General features: G+C 43.2%; 2 pseudogenes across 2 annotated transcripts in view; both read left to right on the forward strand.

The window, feature by feature from the left end:
• The window catches only part of LOC310824158 (cytochrome P450 3A27-like), a 94,401-nt pseudogene extending 83,365 nt beyond the window's left edge, over positions 1–11,036 (forward strand). Inside the window, exon 13 of the transcript in view lies at positions 11,016–11,036. The product of the transcript in view is annotated as a cytochrome P450 3A27-like (transcript). The remainder of the gene's footprint in view (positions 1–11,015) is intronic.
• Positions 11,037–11,038: 2 nt separating this feature from the next.
• LOC310824159 (cytochrome P450 3A27-like) overlaps positions 11,039–26,921 on the forward strand; it is a 52,670-nt pseudogene continuing 36,787 nt past the window's right edge. Inside the window, exon 1 of the transcript in view lies at positions 11,039–11,109. The product of the transcript in view is annotated as a cytochrome P450 3A27-like (transcript). The remainder of the gene's footprint in view (positions 11,110–26,921) is intronic.

Consider the following 26,921-nt stretch of genomic DNA (forward strand, 5'->3'; position numbering starts at 1 on the left):
TCTTGATATGGGTTTCAAAATTAAGATCTGAGTCAATGGTGACACCTCTGTTTTTTGCCTGGTGCTTAGTGTTACTGTAAGTAGAAATGTCTTTAAGTATGCAGACAGTTTCTCTCTTTCGGTTTTTGCTCGAATGACTAGTTCTGTGACATCCATATGTCTGCAATGCATTTCACCAGGAAATCAATCAAACTGTTTGACTGGTGCTACAGAGTCGATAGTTGCCCTTAGTTTGGTGTTGAAGCTGGTTACTAAATCATTATCACAGGAGGAAGCTGTTGATGGTGTACTATTCATATTCATCATCATGAATCTCATCTGCTCAGCGACATGGCTAGATAAAGAGGATGCAACAGGAGTAAGACCCTTTGTAATCACTAGGTCCAGGGTGTGGCAGTGGTTATGGGTGAGCCCAGTAACTCACTGAATAAAGTCCGTAGAATTCAAGAGATTCATCAAATCCATGGCTGTCGAGTCAGTCTCATTGTCCACATGTAGGTTAAAATCACCAATGATAATAATCTTAGCATAATTTGAATGAAAGGTAGATGGGCCTTGGATGAAACCGTGATCTTTACATTTCTCATCCTTGTCATCAGGTGTCTTTATCACTCATTACTGTGCAACAGGAGGCTGATGGAGGTAGAAATGGTAGGACAGCTCATTGTAATTAGAGCTTGACAGATATATCTGATATTGGCCTTAAAGAAATATCTGGAGAGTTATTCACCATGTTATATATAATATAGAGGAAACTGGACAGCACTTATTATGGATCATTTAACACAATTACACATGACACAACTGTGTTAACAGAGACACAATACGTCCTGCTCCTGTACATGTTTGTATATACTGTACATTTTCCCCTATGTCTGCTAAGGGCTTCACTGCTTTTTCCACTGTTTATGTGGCACATAGGATATTTATATGTAATTGGCCACTTACGTAAATGGGCGATTCTTAGACTACGGGCACTTTCATGTCCTTTGATCATATTTTATAAAAAAAAAAAAAAGAATTGGGAATATTCACACTTTCATAGTTATCTTTACAATGAAAGTACTTTAGGAACTTTTTACCGGTAGTCTATGATGATTTTTTCACCTTTTTCAACATCGTTATAGATGCAAATATTGCTGTTTTGTTTTATCTATTTTTTTTTAAATGTGACTGAATAAAGTATCAGTAAAATAATCAACACATAATTGGGGTATTTAAGGTCAAACAACTATTTATGTGATTTTATATACAAAATGTAGTTGTCCCACAGTATTGCCATCATTTCCACCACAACACTGTAATGTCCCTTTAAAAGGTTTGTGTGAAAGATGGTTTGGGTAGTTTCTATGGAGATGAACAGTTACATCACAGCACATGTCTGATATGGAGGATATTTTGGATTTCTTCACCAACTTTTGAAGAAAACTCAAGGTAAATATTGCTTGAAATGAAAATATTTTTATTGTATGTCATTTCCAAACATGACGTAACATCAATTGAGTTTGTAAATAAATCGATTTTTTAACGTACATAGATGTATTTTGCATGCATGAAATGCTAGGTACCAATTCATAGCTAATCTGTGATGCTAGCTTGGATTTTTTTACAAAATACTGTAAGATTGTCATTTCCACCTCCGTCATTTCCAACACATTACCTTCTTGGGTGGAAATGACAAAGGTGAGGTGGAAATTACATTTATGCTTACAAGGTGCAATTCATAGATTGTGAGGCTACATATGTGTAATTTATTTATTAAAATGTACAATGTTAATGTTTTATTCAAATGCATATTTGTTGAAATGCATTTTCATCTATTTTTAAGATGCCACGGACCTCTACTGCAGAAAGGTCTCAGGCCTATAGGGACAGAATAAAAGAGGACCCTGTCAAATATGAAGAGCGACTGAAAAGAGACAGGGAGAGATACCTGAGGAAAAAAGAAAGAGGGGTTGACCCAGAAATGACCCAGTCATTTCCACCACCTCATACCTTTTTTTAAAAATAGTTACAAAATTCTAATCACTCATTAAAAACTTCTGCATAGTTTATGGGATAATGTTCCACTTAATGTAATAACACAAGTAGTTATTTCCTGAAATGTATCTAACCAATCCAATATTATATTTCAGGTTGTGGTTGATGTAAGCTTTGTGTTTGGTCCTCATCTCAATTAATTTACCTAATCCACAAATGTATGGTAATTGCAATATAGGTATAAACTGGTAAAACTATGTGTGAAAGTGGTCTTACACTGTTGAGAAATTATGTATATCATACTTTTTTTAAATAATAATCAAATGTTTACATGTGATGGAAATTACATTTGTTCAATGCGGGTCGGACAATATGTAAAAAAACACCAATTTGTCTTGTAATGTTAGTGCGTTCTCTTATGGATCATGAAACTAGACTAGTTATATTAACCTGTTAGACTGTGACAATTTAGATTTGAACATTTTTTCCCCCTCAAGTTCACAAGGCCAAAAGTGCCTGTAGTTGAAGAATCGCCCAAATGTGTTATTTTATATGTATGCACTTTATCTTGCATGTTTACAGACTCCCCCCATTCAATTTCACGCATTTCTATTTGGAGTATAAAAGGCACTAGATCACCTGCGGGTATATAAGCTGTGGCTTGCGCTGCGTTCTTCAGTTGGCAGTTAATACCTGAACCAGTAAAGACTGAGGACCAGACGACTCACTAGTGTGTTTTCCATTTATTCTTAAGCATAAGCATTAATACAGTTTGTCATTAATGTAGGCTTTCTATTTAGTGTACCGTTATGCATAGTAGCATATGAAGTTTGTAGTTTGTTAGCGGTAATTGCGCTAGCTTGGTATCCTAAACGAGGACGAGTTAGCACTAGCTTGCCGTTTACGATGAGTGGTTGTTGTCAAATGACACCTGACAAAACATGTCGAAGGGAGTCTGGTGTAACGTTTGCCTGACTCCACTGATACAGATGTATGTGTAGGATTTAATGTTAGAGTGTTTTGTAGTTTACATTTTCTTTGTTTTTCTTCGTTTTCTCCTAACGGTTAAGAGAAGGTAGACGGTTAGAGCCAGAGCCCGAACCGCTGATGAACAGCGCTGTAGTTTACCGTTGCCAAGGCAACCAGGCAGCTCACAGGTTGTACCATATTTCTAAATCATTATTTTGATATAATACTGAAATGTTGATATTATATTGTTATTGTTTTACATTGTAATTTGTATTGTTCCAACTAAGTTCAGTTGGCAGTTAATACCTGAACCACGAGTATGTTTTCCATTTATCCCCCCCCCCCTATACTAACCCTAACCCCAACCCCACCCAGAGACCTCTTCATCCCCGCTACCCCCCTTGTACAAGTTCTCTCCTGCTAATACAAATAAAATGAAATAGCCGACTGCCTATGGCCCCTGGTGTGAGCATTGATTACTTTGTCTTATGATGACTGTTGGATAGATGATTCAATTACTTAAACAAATGTATTGTTGTAAGTCGCTTTGGATAAAGGCGTCTGCTAAATGCCATGAATGTAAATGTAAATTACAATGGAGGGCCATGTCCAGAAACGACCCCGAGCCCCTACCACTGATCTATATACCTATATCTATGTCTGTGTTTTGTCTATTAATTAATAATATGATGATGATTAATCCCAACGACGTATATTTTCCAAGAAACAACATGAGCATATCTGTAATCAAATAAATATCTCCTGCGTCATAATGCTGTTGTCTTGATGACGCTGCTAGCAATGACGTAAATTTATGTAAAAGTCACTTTGGTCACTTGAACCTCCAGTTGTTGTCAAATAGCCTTTGCTGATTGTCATTTGTAATGTGGTACGCTCATTAGTGGAAATAGATTCAATTACATTTCAACACAATGGAGAAAAACTGGTGGGACCCGCCGCAGGTAAGTTTGCCTTGCTCTATTTTAGTTTAAATAAACGGGAATACTTTACATTAAATTGCCCCAATACTTGGGCCAAATGTCCAAGGACATAGGATGTATCTTTCGAGAGGGGGTGCTGCCTAAATGTTGTGTAAAGGGCTGTGCCATGGCTGCTGGTGGGCCGGTCGATCTGTGGGCTGCGGGGCCGGTGAGCGACACGATGTGTGGGCTTCGCGCAGATCCCCCCTACCTTAATCGAATAAGCACTAGGCCGACAAGCTCCTGTATATTTTCAGCCTACCTCAAGTCCGTGAACTGCCTTCAAGTAAACGCAAAGCTGTAAGAAGCAGGGCTGAAAATTAATCAAATTTAATCAAATCAAGCTCTATCATCCGTGGTGACAACATGTTACTGTACACTTGTTTGTATTCGTATGTTATCGTCCAGTCAAAGTAGCCTACAATTCAAAGCAACATTTCCCCCACAATCAGGACCTAGACCTACTGCAAAGAAATACCCTTAATTGGCTACTCTTTGTTGTTAGATCTCTGGGAAGTAATTCATCCGACTCGGCAGACAGTTTGATCCCAACATCAAGTCAAATCGCGGTAATTTCGGTGAGCGCTTAATTCCAAAAACAGCTGTTTGTCAGTGAAAGAGCAGCGTAACAGCCTAAAAAGTGAAACGGGACGAGCTCAATCGTTGTTACAGAGAGAAATGTGGCTGCAAAATCAACCATTTTAAAGATCAACATTAAAACGAGACAGCTTTATAAATAACCTATAGAGGATGGACTATCGAAGAAAGATGATTGACAGAACAATATCAAAATGGTTAATTTGATGTTTTCAGGTAGGCCCTATCTAAAATATAACCAAACATAGTTGGCACTAATAGGTCTTAATCGACAGGACCTTTCCTTAAGTAAGTCGTAAGTTGACTTTGCAAAGGGCCTACAATTACTTACTGTACAGGCCTACATGATTTGCAATATAAATTGTGTCGGATATGTTGAATAAAAGGTAGATGTAGGCCTTTTTTAAAGGCAAAACTAGAGAGCCCCTTTTGGGAAATTGGGAACGCAACAGCCTATTCTTGAGAACATTGTGAGGTACCGCAATCTCTTTGCGAGGGAAGCCTGTTATCTAACGCAATCATATTTCTTGACGTTTCCCTGTCATTGTGTCTGTCATCTCCATCAGGAAGTTTCAAAGCCCTATGCTACTGTATTTGATAACTACCCACTCACCCCATTCAGGATGGCTAAACATAGACAATATGTAAAGATCACTGGAGACAACTGAATGGTTTTATACTCAGAAAAGACAAATACATTCATAGAGACATTCTCGAGACTGCACCTGTAGTGTGTTCACTGTATGTCCACAGGAGTGTAAAGAGGATCAGGCTGCCCTGATGATGGAGGCAGCAGGACCGGCAGCTTTCGCAGCCTACACCCCACTCCCACAGAGGACATCAAGACGGGCCAGGCACACGAGAGAGAGGGCCAGAGTGGCTAAAGAAAGAAAGGAAGAGAAGGAGGGTTGGAGGAGGGAGATGGAGGAGAGAGCGGAAGAGGTGGAGGGAGCCCAAAACCTTCTGCATAAGGTGAAGGAGCACACCGATGCAGAGAAGGAGAGGCTGAAGGAGGAGAGAGAGAGGGTGGACAAGGACAGAGAAATGGTGGACAAGGACAGAGAAATGGTGGAGAGGAAGAGGAAGATAGTCAACCATCTTAAAGATAATATGGAGAGGAAGAGGAAAGTGTTGGATAGAGACACTGAGAAAGTGAATGAATGCAATGCAATACTCAGTCGCATTCAAAAGACGCAGGAAAATAACAAAAAGGATTTGGAGGAGAGGATTGTCCAGTTGGAAATAAAGGCGAAAGAGGTGGAGGAGGTGGAGAAAGTGACAAAGGAGATGGAGGAGACTTTCCAGAGGGAGATGGAAAAAACAAGAAATGAGATGAAGAGGAGAGAGAAGGAGGTGGAGGAGAGAGAGAGGGTGGTGCAGGAGAGAGAGAAGGAGGTAAAGAAGAGCGAAGAGAGATTAAAGATGAGTGAGAAGGAGACCGAAACAATGGAGGTGATGAAGAGAAGGGTAGAAGAGGTTGACAGAGAGATGGAGAGAATCCTAGAGGAGAAAGAAATGGAGGTGAAACAAGTGAAAGAGAGGATGGAGGTGATGAAATGGGCAGAGGAGGAGAGAGAAAAAGACAGGAATGAGAAGAAGAAAGAAAAGGATATTGAATGGATGAGAAAGGAGTTGGAGGTGATGAAGAGAGTAGAGGAGGTGGAGAGAGAGAAGGAGAAAATCCTGGAGGAGAAAGAATGCGACGTTAAACGTGTGAGAGAAGAGATGGATGTGATGATAAAGAATATGGTGGAAAGGAGGGAGAGGGAAGTGAAAGAGGAGATGAGGATGAAGACAGAGATGGAGAGAGAGAGGGAGAAGATTGAAAAGGAGAAAGAAAAGGTTATTGAATGGATGAGAAAGGAGATGGAGGCGGGTATGAAGAGAGAAGAAGAGATGGAGAGAGAGATGGAGAGAATCCTGGAGGAGAAAGAAAGGGAGGTGAAACAAGTGAAAGAGAGGATGGAGGTGATGAAATGGGCAGAGGAGGAGAGAGAGAGAAACAGGAGTGAGAAGGAGAAAGAAAAGGATTTTGAATGGATGAGAAAGGAGTTGGAGGCGATGAAGAGAGTCGAAGAGATGGAGAGAATCCTGGAGGAGAAAGAATGTGACGTTAAACACGTGAGAGAAGAGATGGATGTGATAAAGAATATGTTGGAAAGGAGGGAGAGTGAAGTGGAAGAGGAGATGAGAAAGATTACAGAAGATGTCGTGAAGTGGATGAAGACAGAGATGGAGAGGGAGAAGGAGAAGATTGAGAAGGAGAAAGAAAACGATATTGAATGGATGAGAAAGGAGATGGAGGCGGGTATGAAGACAGTAGAAGAGATGGAGAGAATCCTGGAGGAGAATGAAATGGAGGTGAAACAAGTGAAAGAGAGGATGGAGGTGATGAAATGGGCAGAGGAGGAGAGAGAGAGAAACAGGAGTGAGAAGGAGAAAGAAAAGGATTTTGAATGGATGAGAAAGGAGTTGGAGGCGATGAAGAGAGTAGAGGAGGCCGAGAAAGAGATGGAGAGAATCCTGGAGGAGAAAGAAATGGAGGTGAAACAAGTGAAAGAGAGGATGGAGGTGATGAAATGGGCAGAGGAGGAGAGACAGAGAAACAGGAATGAACAGGAGAAAGAAAAGGATATTGAATGGGTGAAAAAGGAGTTGGAGGCAATGAAGAGAGTAGAAGTGGTCGAGAAAGAGATGGAGAAAATCCTGAAGGAGAAAGAAGATGACGTTAAACGCATGAGAGAAGAGATGGATGGGATGATAAATAATATGGTGGAAAGGAGGGAGAGGGAAGTGAAAGAGTTGATGACAAAGATTACAGAAGATGTCGTGAAGAGGATGAAGACAGAAATGGAGAGAGAGAAGGAGAAGACTGAAAAGAAAAGAGTAATGGCGGCGAACCTGGAGTTTGCCAGAGAGAGCATGGAGAGGGCTTTCCATAAAGGGAAACAAAATACAGGTATGCCCTCCATTATCTGCTTACAGTGCATTCTAAGGATGATCCTTTTGGCTTCTCAAATCACCTCAAAATAATTTAGATTTTATCTATACAAATGATAAGACAATTTTTCTCTTTCAGATATTTCAACACAGAGACAATTCTGGAAATCCACAACTATCTCGAACTTACTACCACAATAACTACCCTGCATACTACCACTATAACTACACTTGCCGTTTCAATTCTCTTTCATTAAAGTCATATTCAAAGTCAAACTGTGTGTCATGTTTGAAATGCTATATTTTACAAGTTGCATAGCTGTAAACTATGTTGAGTGATGATGAGTTTAGGAAGAAAAGGTATGTAAAAAATGAATACTCCTGCACACACGATTGTTACCTCTGCTTATTTATTGTGTCGACGTTTCGGTTTATGACCTTTATCAAAACATTTTTATCTGTGAGGTCTGTATTCCTAACACCACAAAAAGACAAAGTGGTGGTGTTTGTGTTTTTTACATTTACAAGTTGAGGAAGAAAAAACATGGCACATGTATGCACATGGGTTAGATTAGAAACAATCTGGGTAAACCTTAATTTGAAGAGGTATGCATGAGGTCTGTTATGTTTTTCTCTATATGCCATAATATTGATTACAATGATCAACATATTTGTACCCTGAAAAGAACCCAAACTGAACAAGTTCCCCATTATAAGTACCTGGGCATTTACATAGATGATACACTTTTAAAATACATGTTGAAAAAGTGATCAAGAGTTTGTGAGTTAGACTTGTACTTGTTTTGTAAAGAAATGTCTTGCTTCACCTTTGATAATAGGAGGAAGATTGTCTTGGCAACGCTCCTCCCTGTCCGTGATTATGGTGACACAATTTAAAATCACACGACAGCCTCAATTCTTAAACCACTAGACCCGATTTATCACTCTGCTCTGCAGTTCATTTGTAGGCATGTTTTCTGTACCCACCATTGTCTTTTGTATCAGTCTGTGGGTTGGGATTCTTTGACGTTGAGAAGGGCTTATCATTGGATTTCATCTGTATATGAAGCAGTTCTTTTAAAACTCCCATTTTACCTCACATCATTGCTTTTATGGCGACTTAGTGGCGATCAAACTTGCAGCTTGTTACTATTTAATGTGCTACAAGTGATTACAGAATTGAGAAGAACTTTTTAGCTGCTGTGCTCCTCAGATATGGAATGATCTTCAGGCTAGACTGAGGTTGGAGCACTTGGTCCCTTACACTTGTACCATCATCTGCTTTTTAGTGGACAATATATGCAATAAATACCTTTTTTACACAAACATCTTGAATCAGAATGGGTCAGCCCTAGCCTCTTACACAAACAGGGTCACAGTCAATGGGTACAAAACTGGAGCAAACGTGTGTATACCAAGATACTGTACCTCGACTCCTTTCCATTCCAAAAGAAATGTGTCCCTTTCCCTTCACTCAAATGTTGTGGATGACATGTACATAAAGCTACACACTGGTGCAGGTGTGATGTTATGAGAGCTTTAGCATTTAGCATTTCCTGTGTCCAGGCGTTCTATTCACTTCTAATAGGACAAATGAAGGTACACTTGCCTCATAAGGCTCATTCTTGTTTCATTTGTCCTATTAGCTCCTACTGACCTCACTTTACACAGACACAGAGGAGGAGAGACTCAGACTCATTAGAAGTTTATTACTGGATCAGTTTACAAAACAAAACAAAACTGCATGGAGCGTACAGTACAGCAGAGCTTGGAGTACCAGACATGAACACACACCTCACATGCACACACACATCGGAGCTGTCACAGTGGTATACCTTGGATCACACACAGACACACACACACACACACACACACACACACACACACACACAAACACTGTCTCAACAGCCCCTTCCTTCACTCTGACTCTCTCTCTCTGTAGGTGGGTCAGGCTGCGTATTCAGCCTCTAAGGGGGGTATTGTTGGGATGACTCTACCCATCGCCCGAGACCTGGCACACACACTCACTCTCTCTCAGGGCTGCATGCGGATAGCTCCATCCAGTTTGATGACCTCTCCATTGATCATGGGGTTCTCAGCCAGTGATGTCACCAGGTGGGCAAACTCTGCAGGGTCTCCCAGGCGCGAGGGGAAAAGCACTTGGCGGGCCAGGAATGAACGCACCTTCTCAGGTTAACCCGCCAGGAGAGGAGTGGAGAACAGAACCTAAGGAGAGGGAGAGAGAGGTTGTCTGATATGGAGAGGAAGGGGGGGTGGAGGAGTGTGTGAAAGAGTGCGTATGTATGTGTGTGTGTTTACTGACTGGGTGCGATGGTGACCACACAGATGTCCATGGGTGCCAGGTCTCGGGCGATGGGTAGAGTCATCCCAACAATACCCCCCTTAGAGGCTGAATACGCAGCCTGACCCACCTACAGAGAGAGAGAGTGAGAGTGAAGGAAGGGGCTGTTGAGACAGTGTTTGTGTGTGTGTGTGTGTGTGTGTGTGTGTGTGTGTGTGTGTGCGTGCGTGCATGGTTCAATGGAGGTCTTGGCGATCTGTTGGTTCTTGTGTGTGATTGGCTGACGGTACTGCAGCATGTTGACCTCTTTCTCACTGCAGGGTCTACTACAGTTGGAGCAGTCAGAGAGCACAGCCTGGGCCCCTGCAACCAAACATACACCCTGAAATATGGTTTGGACAAAGGATCCCAATGTCAAGATAATATTGCTGTAGGGAAGCTACTCTATGACACAATACCATGTGGAAATGTCAATGATTTTCTAAAGATGAGTGGATAGTGGATAGTGGATAGTGGATAGTGGATAGTGCCTGGTGGGGTCGCAGACTTCAGGCAGATTGTTGACCTAATACGAAACATTAGTACTTTATTTGGACATTATATGATACTTTTGAAGCCCTGAAATAGTGGGAGTATGTTTACAAATGTTTTTTTAAAAACCCATTGAATTAAAGTTGAGAATCTCTACTTTGACCCCATAATATTTGTTTGATTTCAAATCCAAGTGTAGAGCTAAAAGAACAGAAAATGCTTCCTCTTTCCAATACTTATGAAGAGCACTGTATTCATGTTAATCAGTTGCTTCATTACTGTAATATGTGATGTGTTTTGAACTAGTATTTTGAAATACTGTTTTTAGGAGCCAATGATATAAAACAAGTGCATACATGTAAAGAACATAACACATTTTTAGAGGAGTTCAAATATGTAAAATTCAGTATTACTCGAAAGAAAATATTTGCCCAAAAATATTTGCCCCATAGTCCTTCTTGATTCAATGGGTCTGCAAACTATTAAAACCCGATAGGGATCAAACAGGCAGCAACTATTAGCAGGATGTTAAGATAAAGGCCCACAATAACATCACTGAGTGTTGCCCTCTGCGCAGGGATCCTTTCAATCATTCACTAGCCATGGCTTCAACTTCACCTCTCACATACTCTTTCGCCTGTGTTTCATGATCTGAAACACAGGTGTCATGATGGGATAAAATAATCACTTCAGCAGACGTGTCCGGGGTTACTCAGAAGAAGCGATTGAACCTGTAAAGATGGGTTACCTTCCGTACTTCTCCACCGAGACATGGACTCTCCTTGCCTTACTCATCACTCTGATCGTAGTGTAAGAAGTTTTAATAAAAAATATTATTTGTTAGTTAGTTAGTTGTAATAATACATACAAATGATAGTATTGATAATTACAGTTATCTAACAGTTTCAATGATACCTATGACTTGATCGTTTTGCTTTTGTTTCAAGTCAGATTGTTGATTTATATTTGTTCTGACCAGGTATGGATACTGGCCATATGGAATATTAAAAAAACTAGGCATTCCTTGTCTCAAACCCATCCCTTTCCTCGGGACGATGATGGGATATAAGAAGGTTTGTAGAGATTAAGCCCATAAACAACAACATTGTAGACTCATCCATGATGTGTGTTGTTGTGGTGAAAGCCATGGGAGCTGAATATGAATTGTTTTACCCAGAAAAATGGGCAATAAAGCTTTTGAACGAAAACGAAAAGAGAGGAGTGGGAGCCGGTCTGTAGTGGAAAAGGGCCATCATAAACTAAGCCACAATTCAGGTTTATGACAAGCATTTATGAACTGGCTATTTCTTTGTTTTGTTTTTTGTTCCCAGGGTGGTTTCACCAATTTTGACACAGAGAGCTTCCAGAAATATGGGAAACTGTGGGGGTGAGTCTGCTAAACTGATCCTGGTTATTGTTAACTATGATGGATATATGTATCTCTCAGTGTCTACAGTATACACTCTTAAACCAGGCGGACACCGTGCGATTTTCACAAACACAGACGATCCAACCGACGAAATGGTCTCGTACACCAAGACAAATGATCTGTCTTGATGCAATGTACACTGCCCAAGCAACAATTTCATGCTTCCACATTAATAATTTGAATCTGTTATTGAGCGATTTAAGTTTTAAGCTTTTAAGTATTCTGTAGTATGGTCCCTGTGGGGGGACATGCAGCGTTCGGCCTGTAGAGGGAGCTACAGGACCGTGGCCAGGGTGACGTCGGCGAGGCTCCGTTGCACACCTGTTGCAAATGAAGCCTCGTTGACTAGATGGTTTAAGATGTGTGTGCCTCGGCGTTCGAGGGAGAAGGAGGGCGACTGGAAAGTCGCCGAGTGGCGTTGTGTTACGAACATTGAAATTATTACGAACATTGGAATTATTACTAACATTTTATGAAAATAAACGGGATACTCCCAGAAAACAGTACCTCGACTCCGCCTCTGTGTCGCAGACTTGTTACAGTGGCGCCCAACGTGGGGCACAGCGAAGGCGGAGAAAAAAAGGGAATGGAGGCGTTAAGCGCGGCTATCGGAAGGATGGCCCTTATACTGGAGCAGCAGGCCCACCTCCAGCAGGAGCACCAGACCGCGGTGAGGGAGATGGTGACGGCAAGGGCTGAGGACCGTACCCTCCTCCTGGAGCTCGTCAGGGCCCTGATGATGGAGGAGGGGAGCCGGCCCTTTGCCTACGCCCAGCAGCTGCGGGACAGCGCACGGCGGTGGCTGGACCCAGGGAACAGCTCGTCGGAGGAGGTCGGGGACCGGGTGGTGTTGGAGCAATTCCCCACGGGGCTCCCGGCCCGGACCGCCGCCTGGGTCCAGTACCACCGGCCCCAGGATCTCGCGGCCGCCGTTACCTTGGTGGAGGACCATCTCTCCTTCCCGCCGCAGGAGCCCCGATGACCAACGCCCGGTCCGGCGCCCGGAAGGAGCCATGGTGACGGAGGAGGAGAGACCGGCGCCCACCCCGAGGACGAGATGGCAGGGGCAGGCATGTCGAGAACCAGCCCTGGCCCCACAGGAAGCACCCCGAGCGACAGGGGGGGTGTGTTGGCGATGCGGACGGCCGGGCCATGTACAGGCGGAGTGCCCAGTGAGGGAGGTGGGGCAGGTCGTCCGCATCGGCGACATACCGGGCCCTCCCCCCGGACCAGGAGCGGCGTATCGTGTTCCGGTAAGGATACAACATGATATGCACCAGGCCTTCTTGGATTCGGGCTGCATGCAGTCCATGATCCAGGAGCGCCTGGTTCGACCGGGGGCATTGTTAAAGGCATCGAGGGTGTTGGTGAAGTGTGTGCATGGGGACATTCACGAATATCCTGTGGTCACGATCAAGATTCATTTTGAAGGGAAAAAGCATAGTGTACAGGCGGCGGTTAGCCCGCGCCTCACGCATCCCCTTATTCTGGGTGTAGATTGGGAGGGGTTTCCTCAAGCGGTAAGCAGGGCTACCGGGATGCGTGCACGACAGAGAGGGAGGTGTGAGGCGGGTAATGTGTTCTGTGCTGAGGCGGCGCCTCGCGACGCTGCCGAGGAGCCGGAGCCGGCGGGGGGGTCTCAACCCGAGATTCCCCCGCCGAACTATCCGTTGCTAGGTGACTTCCCCCTCGAGCAGTCTCGTGACGAGACCCTCAGATCGGCCTATGACCAAGTGATAGCGATTGATGGTACTTTGGTACGGCCAGACGCAGTACGCGCCCACCCCTATTTCGCGATTATCAGCGACAGGTTGTACCGAGTAAGTCGTGACTCACATAGCCAGGAGGAAGTAACCCAGTTGTTGGTTCCCCGTAGCCGCCGGGAAATGGTCTTCCAGGCGGCTCATTTCAACCCCATGGCGGGCCATTTAGGTTATGATAAGACACTAAACCGTATAATGGCTCGATTTTATTGGCCGGGAATTCGGGCAGAGGTGCGTAGGTGGTGCGCGAATGTCAGTTGGTAAAGCCCCCTTGCGGCCCTTACCATTGGTCGAGAACCCATTTGACCGCATTGCGATGGATATTATCGGGCCATTTGATCGGTGTACACAGGGATATCGATTTGTGTTGGTCTTGATAGATTACGCAACCCAATACCCCGAGGCAATACCGCTGCGCAATATCTCTGCCAGGAGTGTAGCGCAGGCATTGTTTCAAGTAATCTCCCACGTGGGAATCCCGAAAGAGATTCTCACCGATCAGGGCACTAATTTTATGTCACGCACCCTCAAGGAACTGTATGGCTTGTTGAACATCAAGGCGATTCGAACCAGTGTTTACCACCCGGCCACTGATGGCCTTTGTGAGCGGTTCAATCGGACCTTGAAGTCAATGATCCGGAAGTCCGTACACGAAGATAGTCGGAATTGGCATAAATGGCTAGATCCCCTGTTGTTTGCGGTACGGGAAGTCCCCCAAGCTTCCACCGGGTTTTCCCCGTTTGAATTACTCTACGGGCGTAAGCCTCGGGGTGTCCTAGACCTTCTTAAAGAAAATTGGGAGGAAGGGTCTAGCGACAGTAAAAATGAGATTCAATACGTCCTGGACTTGCGCACAAAGCTCCACGCCCTAGGGGTTATCTCACGCGAGCATTTGCTGCAAGCCCAGGAGCGTCAAAAGTGACTGTACGACAGGGGAACTAACCTGCGAGAATTTACAGGTGTGGTCACACGTCGCATGGGGGACGTGGATTACGAGGTAGTACGCTCGGACCGGGGGGATAGCTTGCAGGTGTATCACGTAAATCTCCTAAAAAAATGGAACGACGTGGTCACTGTTGCTCTGGCTACAATAATTCCAGAGAGAGATGAGTTCGGTCCGGAAGTCCCAAAATCAAAAGTTAGCACTCCGGTCGGTATTGATAACCATCTCTCTGCTAGCCAGGCCACGGACGTTGCAGATTTGCAAGCTAAGTTCGCGGACGTGTTCTCTCCCTTGCCCGGTCGGACTACGCTTATCGACCACCACATAGAAACGCAGCCGGGTTTAACGGTGCGCACGCGTCCCTATAGGTTGCCGGTACACAAACGAGACATTGTGTGCAGGGAATTGGAAGCCATGCTGGAGCTGGGTGTGGTCGAGGAGTCCCGCAGTGACTGGTGTAGCCCCATCGTGCTTGTCAACAAGCCGGATGGGGCTATACGGTTCTGTGTGGATTATAGACGGGTTAATGCGGTCTCCAAGTTCGATGCCTACCCGATGCCCCGGGTTGACGAGCTCTTGGACCGGCTTGGCACGGCCAAGTATTTCACGACGTTGGATTTCACGAAGGGATACTGGCAGATTCCACTCTCGCCGGTATCCCGGGAGAAAACTGCATTCTCCACTCCGCTCGGGCTATTCCAGTTCACGGTGCTCCCTTTCGGGTTGTTCGGAGCCCCAGCCACTTTTCAGCGCCTCATGGACCCTGAGGTCCCTGAGGCAGGCGGGGCTGACAGCCAACCCGAAGAAGTGCTTGATCGGGCGGAGGGAGATCCGGTATCTGGGGTACCACTTGGGTCGGGGGGAGGTGCGGCCACAGATTGAAAAGACTGCGGCCATCGCAGCCACTCCGCGGCCCAAGACAAAGAAGGAGGTGAGGGCCTTCCTGGGGCTGGCTGGCTATTACCGGCAGTTCGTGCCGGGGTTTTCAGAGCTGGCCAGTCCCTTGACGGACCTCACCCGGAAGGGTGCCCCGGATCCGGTCCAATGGTCGGGCCAGTGCCAGGGGTCGTTCGAGGCCCTTAAGGGGGCTCTTTGTGGAGAAACGGTCCTGTATGCGCCTGATTTTAACCTCCCTTTCTCCCTACAGACGGACGCGTCGGATAGAGGCCAGGGAGCAGTGCTGACCCAGCGGGTGGAGGGGGCTGACCGGCCGGTGCTGTACCTGAGCCGCAAACTATCGGAGAGGGAGGGCCGGTACAGCACGGTGGAGAAGGAGTGCCTGGCCATCAAGTGGGCGGTCGGCGCCCTCCGCTACTATCTGCTGGGTCGCGCTTTCACCCTCTACTCCGACCATGCTCCCCTCCAGTGGCTCCACCGGTGGTATCTCGCGTTGCAGCCCTTCAACTTTTCGGTCGTGCACAGACCGGGGGCGCAGATGGTCGTGGCAGACTTCCTCTCCCGTGCAGGGGGGGGGGGGAGTAGGTTGTCAGCCGTCGTGTCCCCGGCCTGTGTCGGGTGGTGGGGGTATGTGGGGGGACATGCAGCGTTCGGCCTGTAGAGGGAGCTACAGGACCGTGGCCAGGGTGACGTCGGCGAGGCTCCGTTGCACACCTGTTGCAAATGAAGCCTCGTTGACTAGATGGTTTAAGATGTGTGTGCCTCGGCGTTCGAGGGAGAAGGAGGGCGACTGGAAAGTCGCCGAGTGGCGTTGTGTTACGAACATTGAAATTATTACGAACATTGGAATTATTACTAACATTTTATGAAAATAAACGGGATACTCCCAGAAAACAGTACCTCGACTCCGCCTCTGTGTCACTGACTTGTTACAGTCCCAAACACAACTTGTGCGTTGCCAATGTTTGACAACATCCTGGATTCTCATTGGTTGAGGCTCCTATATTGCCTCTGAGCACGTCTCAAACTGCATGAATAAAGAGGAGCCACGACACGTCAGAATTCAAATCGGAAGTGATTGTGTCTTCCCTCCATGTCATTGAAAGGGCAAAAATGTAATTAAAAAAATAAAGAAAAAAAGGGTTCTAAAAGGATTCTTTGGTTGAATAACTCTTATGGGTTCCATTTGCAGTGCCCTGCATAAGTAATGGGCCAAGCATTTTTTCTTCTTTTGCATTATGCAAATGTCCAAATTAAGCACTCATGTTTAGTATTTGGTCCCCAATCCTTTGTATGCAAAAGTGCAAAAGTCTGTGACCCATTGACCCAACCAGACGCTGGGTATCTTCTCTGGTAATGCTCTGCCAGACCTATATTGTAGCGATTGTTGTTTGTTTTTTTAGGATGTTTTGTCCTCCTCTTCAGCAAATTAAATGCATGTTCTATAGGATTCTATAGGATTCACTTTTTGGCCCTGAATAATTTCCTAGTTGCTATGGCAGTATGTTTTGGGTCATTGTCCTGCTGTATGGTGAAATGCCGTCCAATGAGTTTGGAGCAATTAACTTGTACTTGGACTGACAAGATGTTTCTGAACACTTCCGAATTCATCCTCATCAAAGGAGACGTGAGCCAGTTCCAGTGGAAGCCATACATGCCCAAGGCATAACACCCCCTCCCCCATATTTCACAGATGATGTGGTATGCTGTGAATATTGGGCAGTTCCTTTTTTTCTCCACACTTTCTCCGGTACATGTTTTTCCAGAACTCTGCAGGCTCTTTTAGGTACTTTTTAGCAAACCGTAACCTGGCCAGCCTGTTTTTGTGGCTGAGTAGTGGTTTGCACCTTGCAGTGTAGCCTCTGTAGTTCTGCTGGTGAAGTCTTCTGCGGATGGTAGTCTCTGACTCATTGACGCCTACCTCCTGGAGAGTGTTCCTAATCTATGGGGCAGTTTTTATTTTATTTTATTTTTTATTATGGTGAGCATTCTTTGGTTATCCACTGGAAGTCTTCCTTGCCATTTGCGATTTCTTAGCTCACCAGTGCTTTCTTTCCTTTTAATGAAGTTCCAAACTGTTGATGTTGGTAGGTTTAAGGTTTTAATGTTTCATTTTTTTCTGATATTTCAGCATCATAATGGCTTCCCTGACTTTCAATAACATCTCTTTGGTCCTCATGTTTACAAGACACCAATAGCAGACTGCACAAATTATGTGACGGAACACACCTGTCAAGCCAATTGTCCCATCACTTTTGTGTAGCCTAAAATAGCGGGATTATGCATAAAAGTGTTGTAATTTCTGAATGATAAACCAATATGTACACAAATAACATCAAATAAAAGATGAGAATCTCTACGTTCTCATTTCAACTCCAAAAAGAAGAAAAAATGCTTCACTGTCCCATTACTTTCGCACGGTACTGTATAACCTTCTGTGGAAAAGGGTTCTACATGGAACCCAAAAGGTTTCTTCAAAGGGAGAGTGGAAGAAGAACCCTTTTTGGTTCTAGGTAGCACTTTTTTTCTAAGAGTGCAGGATCTGTGATGGGTCTGTCTGTCTCTATCTACGGTATATTCGCTTGAATGCCACAGCCTATTTGAGTATTGTTGCTGACCATGTGCATCCCTTCATGGCCACAATTGACCCATCTTCTAATGGTTACTTCCAGCATGACAATGCACCATGTCACAAAGCAAAAGTTGTCTTAAACTGGTTTCATGAACATGACAATGAGTTCAGTGTTCTTCAGTGGCCTTCCCAGGATCTGAATCCAATAGAACACCTTTGGGATGTGGTAGAACAGGAGATTCACATCTTGAAAGTGAACCTGAAAAATCTGCAGGAATTGAGTGATGCAATCACGTCATCATGGACCAGAATCTCAAAGGAATGTTTCCAACATCTTGTGGAATCAATGCCACGAAGAATTGAGGCTGTTTTGAGAGCAAATGGAGGCCCTACCCAGTATTAGTATAGTGTTCCTCATAAAGTGCTCTGTGAGTGTATATCTAACTATCTTTGTTTTTGCTGGTCTGTAGTATCTATGATGGCCGTCAGCCCATCCTGTGTATCATGGACACAGCCATGATCAAAACCATCCTCATCAAGGAATGCTACTCCCTTTTCACTAACAGGAGGGTAATATGCTACATTGAAGTGGTTGTATGGGGAAAAAAACATAAGGGCTCCTTAAATAGATAATATCATTGTTATGATAGCATTATTAATATTAGGTTAATCTTGCAGTATATAATAATTATTATTTTTCTAGAATATCTATCTCAACGGGCCTCTGTATGACGCCGTGTTTATCGCTGAGGATGATGCATGGAGACGGATCCGCAGTGTCCTGTCTCCCTCCTTCACCAGTGGGCGGATCAAAGAGGTACAGTCCCATCTCTCCTCTCCTTCTTTCATTCATTCCTTTATACAACACAAATAAATGAATGACTAACAACTCTGACGTGTGTATGTGTGTGTGTGTGTGTGTGTGTGTGTGTGTGTGTGTGTGTGAGAGTGTGTGTGTGATTTGTACTATGTGTATAGTGTGTATTCATTGTTGTTTGTTGTTGTGTGAAGCAGCAACTTTAATGAATTAATCCAAGACAAATTTTCATCCAGGACAATAAAGTATATTTGATCTTATCTTCGATAAGTTCAGTGGTCAGATGACAGAGTATAGAATAATAGTTCATCTTTGGAGTCACTTATTCTTTGACTATATACATAATGTATCCTGTATGGATGTATATTCTCAGGCTATATAAACATTAAAATAATTCCTGTTTCAAACATGATGTTAATATATGTTTTGCACATATTAACACACTGCCAATGGTTTGCGCTCTACTCATTTGACAAACACATGGGCCCTGTCAAGAACCAACCTCTAGTTCCTAAATGCTGGACACTTGGAGATCTGAGTGGATTGGATACAGAAGTGTCTAGGGATAGAGCCTAGGAGTTGTTTCTGGACAGGGCTGTGCATTGAATAGGATTGGAGTCACGTATCATGGTATTTCCTGTTCCTGTTTGTAACCGTGGCATTTCCTGTCCGTCCAGCATTCTTCCCCTTCATGGGTCCTGTTATGGCAAACATGGAGGTATCCCTATTCCCTGCCTCGGTCACAGATTTCTTCTACGCTGTCTTTCAGAAGATCAAGTCCAATCGCGTGGCTAGCACCAGGAAGGTATGTAAATATAACTGATCAAATATACGATCTTCAGCCAGTATTGTGTAATACAATTGTAGAGATTTGGTAGCATCTGGTAGTTCTCATGTGATTTTGATCTGACGTAAGCCTGCTTCCAGAGTCGGGTAGATTTCCTGCAGCTGATGATAGACTCGCAGAAAGACAGCAACTCAAAGGGAGAGGAGCAGAGTAAAGGTGCCTGCCTTAAACACACACACACACACACACACACACACACACATCCACACACACACACACACACACACACACTGTATACTAGCATCTAACACACACACATACAGTACCTGCCTCAAACACCTATACCTACAAACACACCGTGGAAATACTCTTTCTCACACCTACCACCCCATTTCTCCCATCATCATAGGATTGAGTGACCATGAGATCTTGTCCCAGGCAATGATGTTCATCTTTGCTGGCTATGAGACCACCAGTAGCTCTCTGTCCTTCCTGGCCTACAATCTGGCAACCAACCCTCACATCATGACCAAGCTGCAGGAGGAGATACACACTGTGTTTCCCAACAAGGTAACCCCTCTGCAGACTCCTATATAGTACTATTCATGTGGAACAGGAAATATGATAGTGACAGTATTTTAGAGGGTACTGATGAGTGTGTAACCCCTGTGCACTGCAGACTCCTACAGTATCTATTACTATTGCTTTGGAACAGATGGTTAGATAGGTGACAGTATTTTACAGTGTGCTAATGTGTCTGTAGCATCCCTGTGCAGACTTCTGCCCAGTATTATTCATTTGAAACAGGAAGTAGATAGGTGTTGTTGGAATCTTCAGAATAGTTAAAAGGCTAGTACCTGAGAACCTGAGGGATCTACAGGGCATATACCTTAAAAGCATGTCTGACATGCAGTGGTGTGCATGACCATAGAGTGATTTCTAAACTAATACAATTATCTTAAAATAAATTATAAAACTAACAGGTAATCAGTGCAGAGACTTGTGTGATATGTGCTCTCCATCTGACTCGTGCTGCTGCATTCTGTATCATTTGCCAATAGCTTTCTTTGGTCGACCAGACAGGAGAGTGTTACAGTAATCAAGGCTGCTAGTAATACAAGCATGCATTCGTCTCTCAGTGTCAGCCTGGGACAGGAAAGGTTGCACCTTTACAGCTGTGTTCTGTAAAGGTCCATGTAATATTCAAGCTTTCTAAAAGCTTCCTAACGGTTGTAATGACTATCTTTAATCGGTAGCGATCAGGGAACAAGATCCCTTATAATAAATCCCTTATGAATAAATATTTCATTTACGAACGCTGTTTTGGTTCGGAAAACACGCTTTTTAAAATGCAGTGTCCTACCTGACATTCGGTTTGCATATAAACATGTTGTGAGTGCCAGGGGTGTTCTAGGGGAGTAGACTGACCTTTCTCTGGTGGCTGCCTCTCCCAATCGTGTGCGCATGTAGAAACACAACAGCTAATGTCCAACACTGCAAGTTCATTTCGGGGGGATATATTATTATTAGGGAGGATGTTGTTGTTTGGACAACTTCAGACAGAATTTCTCCACGATGGCAGATTTCCGGCAAACTTACTTACTCTTCTTTAAGTGATACAAATATGTTTTAGTCACATTCTTGATATGGGTTTCAAAATTAAGATCTGAGTCAATGGTAACACCTTGTTTTTTTGCCTGGTGCTTAGTATTACTGTAAGTAGTGTGCAGACAGTTTGACCAGGACAAGGACAAAGAGCATTTTGGCATCAGCATTAATTAATTAATTCTAAGGTCATTAAGAACCTAGTTAATAACTTAACAACATAGTGCTATCTCAGTGCTATGATCGGCACAAAAGCCAGATTGGAACATGTCAAAGGTACAGTTGGGAAGAAGGAGATTATTTAACAGTTTGAACACCTTTTTTTCAAGAATTATAATTTTTTTGCTTAAAAAGGGAAGGTTGGAGATTGGCCTAAAATCGCTAAGTACTGAAGAGTCTAAGTTACTTTTCTTCAGGAGGGGTTTCACCATGGTAGTTTTAGGTGCAGATGAACAGACCCCCACTTTGCTGAGCATTTCTGTATGACCACTGCAAAAGAGTTCATAGTGCTTCCGTGTGGTGGAAGGTGGGGTAACAAGTCATCAAACACATCTTCAGGTCTTGCCTGAGTGATCCTCCTCACCTAATATTGGTTCTCTTATCTCAGAAGTATGTTGCAAATTCCTCACATTTGTAGGTGGAGAGCAGATCACCAGGTGTCTTGTGGGCGGGATTTATAAGGCTGTCAATCGTTGAAAAGAGCACTGTTTGAGTTGTTATGATTCATTATCAATTTTGAGAAATGATCCCGTCTGTCTTGGCGTTTTTTTATTGCCTTATTAAAAGCAGAAAGATGCTCTCGAAGAATATCAAGGTGGACCTGCAGTTTTTGTCCGCTCAGACTTTCTGCAAATTCTTTTAAATTTGGCCACAGCCTTTTTCAGTTTGACTGGTGCTACAGAGTCGATAGTTGCCCTTAGTTTGGTGTTGAAGCTGGTTACTAAATCATTATCACAGGAGGAAGCTGTTGATGGTGTACTATTCATATTCATATTCATCATGAAATTCTCATCTGCTCAGCGACATGGCTAGATAAATAATAGAGTGAAAATATATTTTTCCCCACTTCTAATAGACTGACATGCATTCATGTTTAGCCAGGTTTCAGATAAAAACATTACAGTGCAGCTTTCGCTCTGAGATAAGATCAATAAAGGTTTTGCCAGATAGGGACCTAATATTCAAAAGCACCATGGTAATGTTCTCTGGGCTGTTCGGTGCTGCCCGGCCACAGTTAATGGAATGGATACCAAGTTATTCACATTTGAACCACCTGACAGTTTTCTTGTAGTCTGTCGACTGTGATAGGAAATAATAGACTATAGCACATTCAGTATTCCAAGCAGTCAATCCACTAAAAGCAGCCCAGTTTAGTGGCATTTTGACTTCTGATTGATCCTTGTGTACATCTATCATTTACATTGTTCAGTGGAATCTAAATGTATTTTCTTCTAACTATCAAGATAACATTATTTAGCGATTTTTTTGTTTATTCATGTATAACAAAAAAGCAAGACACTATTACACATGTACATTGAAAGTAATGGCGTTCTGTATGCGGGTGTCATGAAATTAGGCTATGCAGATTAGAATAAGTATAGTACTGTGTTCATTTCCCCCCAAAAAAACACAAAAAACTAACAGCTCTTCAGATTTGCGACGAAAAAGAGTTAGTTCTGGGCTACGGCTACGTGAACGACCAATCACTAGTGCTCATGTGAGTGTAATATCCCTGTGCAGGCTCCTATCCAGTACGAGGCTCTGATGCAGATGGACTATCTAGACAGCGTTATCAACGAGTCTCTCAGGTTGTACCCCATCGACTTGAAAGAGTCGCCAAGAAATCTGTTGAGATCTGCGGCATCACCATCCCCAAGGGTATGGTCATCATGATACCCATCTGGACCTTGCACCGTGACCCCGATGTGTGGGAAGACCCAGAGGAGTTCAAACCAGAGAGGTAATGGGCCACATCTTAACCACAACCACAATATCAATCACAACAGCAACGATAAGAGCAGTGTTCCACAAACAACCATAAAACAAACCTAAATGCGACGACCAAACACAAACAGGTTTCTTCAACCATGTATAACCATCATATTACTGTGATTTAATTGATATGTTCTTTAACCCCTCCTCCTCTGAACTCTCCGTGTGTAGGTTCAGTAAGGAGAACAAGGAGAGCATCGACCCATACACCTACATGCCGTTCGGGTTGGGCCCACGGAACTGTATCGGGATGCGATTCGCTCTGGTATTGATGAAACTGGCGATGGTGGAGATTCTACAGAGGTTCAACTTCACCGTCTGCAAAGAGACAGAGGTGAGACAAAATAATGATACAATGATTGTAAATATAATTTTGTACCTATGACTTTGTTGCGTTTCTATATGTAGCAGAGGTGATTTTGGAATCACACTCGGGTGATGAGGTAGCCCTGCCTGAGACATGTAAACTGAAGTGTCGCCCTCAGACCTTGAGGATGTCCTCTTGGCTTAATAGTAGCGTTTGTGTCTTCCACATGGGAGACCCGGGTTTGAACCCCCATACTACAATTCTGTACTTGCGTACTGCATGAGTATGTACTCCCCATTTAATTTCCCAGATTGCATTTTTCAGTACTAGGCGCCAATCATCCTCAGTATAGGCTACCTACTAAATGATGGAAGTGTGAGATTTAAAAAAAAAGCTATTTGTATTTCTGCAAAACTCCCTCGAGACTTCATAGGGCCATTTTAATGTATGTCGACCCAAGAGAGGTTGTCCAGGAGTTTGAGTTTATTTGAATTTATAGTGCAATGCTACCCGAACGTAACAGTGACACTGTATTAGGTAACATTCATAGTGTAACGCTGACATCTGTTTTACTCGTTCCTTCATACTTTAACTGTGTGTCAACTCTCACCAGATCCCCATTGAGATGGACCTACAGAACACTCTGATGCCCATACGGCCCATCAAACTCAAGCTGCTGTTCCGCTGCCAGGAGTCCAACGACAACCAGCTCAAAGCAGACAGCCAGTGATGAGGACCTGCCCTGCTGCAGGTCTCTCAGTTATTATGTTACACATAGATCTAGGATCAGCCCCAACACTGGCTACTTTCAAAAATGGGCTTAAAAAAAAAAGGGCTTCGCTTTTGCCTTAAATTGAAACTAAATTGGCGCTAATAATTGCACTGTGACCCTAAAATGCACTGTGACTTTTTTTCTGTCTTTTATGCGTTTTTATTCTAAAAAAAATTTCATGCTCTTTCCTTTTTATCTATTTTACGTAAAGCACTTTGAATTGCCTCTGTGTATGAAATGTGCTATATAAATAAACTTGCCTTGCCTTGCCTTGCCTCGCCTCGCCTCTGGGCTCTGCTGCTACTGTATGCTGCTCTCTTTGTATCTGTCTATTAGTGGAGGTCCAGGACTAGTTGTACAGAGACAGTTGTTGTCTGTCGTCTGCAGTGCAGGGATTTGCATGTGACTTGTGTATGTTTTGTACTTGTCTGGTAGTGGGTCTCTATCATCACGCTAAAAACGTGTGTATAATCACAAACTAAATCATAACATGAGAATGAACAACATGCCATCAAAACATGACAATAAATAGGTGTTAGATTAGATTCAACTTTATTGTCATTGTGCAGAGTACAAGTACAAAGATAACGAAATGCAGTTAGCGTCTAACCAGAAGTGCAAAAAAGCAGAAAAGTGCAATGTGAACAATATATACAGGTAGAGCAGTATAAGCAATATATGAGCAGTATAAGTAGTGCAGTATAAGCAGTATATGAGCAGTATAAGTAGTGCAGTATAAGCAGTATATGAGCAGTATAAGCAATATATGAGCAGTATAAGTAGTGCAGTATAAGCAGTATATGAGCAGTATAAGCAGTATATGAGCAGTATAAGTAGTGCAGTATAAGCAATATATGTATTAACAGTAACATTATAAGCAGAATAAATATAGAATGCAGTATGAACAGTATAAGCAGTATATGAGCTGTATAAGTAGTGCAGTTACCAATGTATTGGGTCTATCTATGGGTATCGTAGTGCAGCAGTAGTCAAAATGTACCTGCATTTTATCGGTTGAAGTGCCATCTCATCTGTCATAAGATTTGACTTGTAAAACTGAAAAGTAGGATACAACTAATAGCCTAAATGTATAAACACAGACCACAACCAAAAAACAACATGGGAAAATCGTTTACTCATCCTCTGCAGCAGGAACAGTGCAGAGAAAAAGTATGTACAGTAAACCCCATAACTGAATACACTTCATACGCTTCAGCGCGACACAGAACGCCTATACTGCAACAAAGTAAAAAGATGAGACAGACACGTGTCTTCAATAACTTGCATGTTTAATCAAAATACAAGCATTCGGCACATCGTTAACTTGTAGGAAAGTTTAATCAGGTTTTATCAATTGTATTATTTTAAATGTGAAATAAATAGCATCAGTGCAGAGGCTATAACACACTACAAAAGTCACATTAAATCACGGAAAGTAGGCTAGGCTAATTAACGGAACTATATGAATATACAGCCCGAGCCCAGTCCAGGGTTCTGAAAGCGACAAGTAACAAGTGTGCCCATCAACGGTCTAGATATTAGGCCTATACGTAACATTTAGTCCTCCACTTTATATCACAGCCAGTATAACGTTTAAAATGACTACAAAACAAAAGCAATATAGTCTACAGTGAACGGCGCATTGTCCATTTGTCATACATGTCCAAACAGACCTGCACACTTGAATAGGAAAGTAGTTCGGCGGTTCGTTGCTTCAGCAAACCTCTCGATGACTTTACTGTTGAAATCCATCTGTCCCTGGATCAATGCATTTTCAATGGAAAGCATGTCAAGGCCGTTCAGTCGCTGGTGTCTGTTCTGTTCTGACAGATGTATAATGTCTTTGAATCCAGCCGATGCCCAAATAGTCTCCACCAAAAATCATACATGGGAAACAGAACAGCGCATGTTTCGAGGTGGTAGCGGTTAGCCATCTCTTTTTGTCAAACCATTCCTGTTGGCCCTAAACGTTTTATCTCCAACTTCTCTTCCAAAGGCAATGTACTGAACCGCATGGTCAACAAATAATCTACACGATTCATTGTGAAAACTTTAGCTAGCTAGCATTAGCGATAGACGTACAGTAGATGAACTGAATTGCTTTGTGATTATTTCCTGTCATGTCAGACCACGTTAACGACATTAGCGTTTAATAGTTTTTCGCCACCTGTTGCTAGGCAGAATTCATACCCAATATAATTTGCGTGAGGTTTTCCCTGCTTACGCCAATCACGCTCACGTTGTTCCCCTCGCAACGATGGGGCAGAGTGCTCCGCTGCCCCACAGCAGAAAGACGGGACAGGGAGCGCAGTCCGCACACCCTAGTAATTACTAGTAATTAGTAATTACTCCAAAAACAGCACTATACGAATTATGAGTCAAGTTTATTATATTTATACACACCAATTTCACCATTTAATCTATTTTGTATTAAATATGAAATACTTATTATTATTACTAATAAAAAATAGGACTAATAATTGTTTCGTATTTGTAATGTACTTTATGAGACTTTATGTTTGTAATGTACTTTATAAAGAAAAAAACCCTGTATATCCCCAAATTTGATTCTATGCAATATGTTTTTTCAAATGTTGTATTTGTCTTGTAGGCTACTTTTGTGTAAGCCGTATATTGTGGGTAAAATGCACTATAAATTCAAATGAACTTAAACTTAAATGTGTATTGCAGTGGAATCCTAACTCGAGATCCGCGTGTAAATCGAATCAATTTCCCAT

The sequence above is a fragment of the Argentina silus genome, assembly GCF_951799395.1.
Source record: "Argentina silus genome assembly, chromosome: Y".
NCBI lineage: Eukaryota > Metazoa > Chordata > Actinopteri > Argentiniformes > Argentinidae > Argentina > Argentina silus.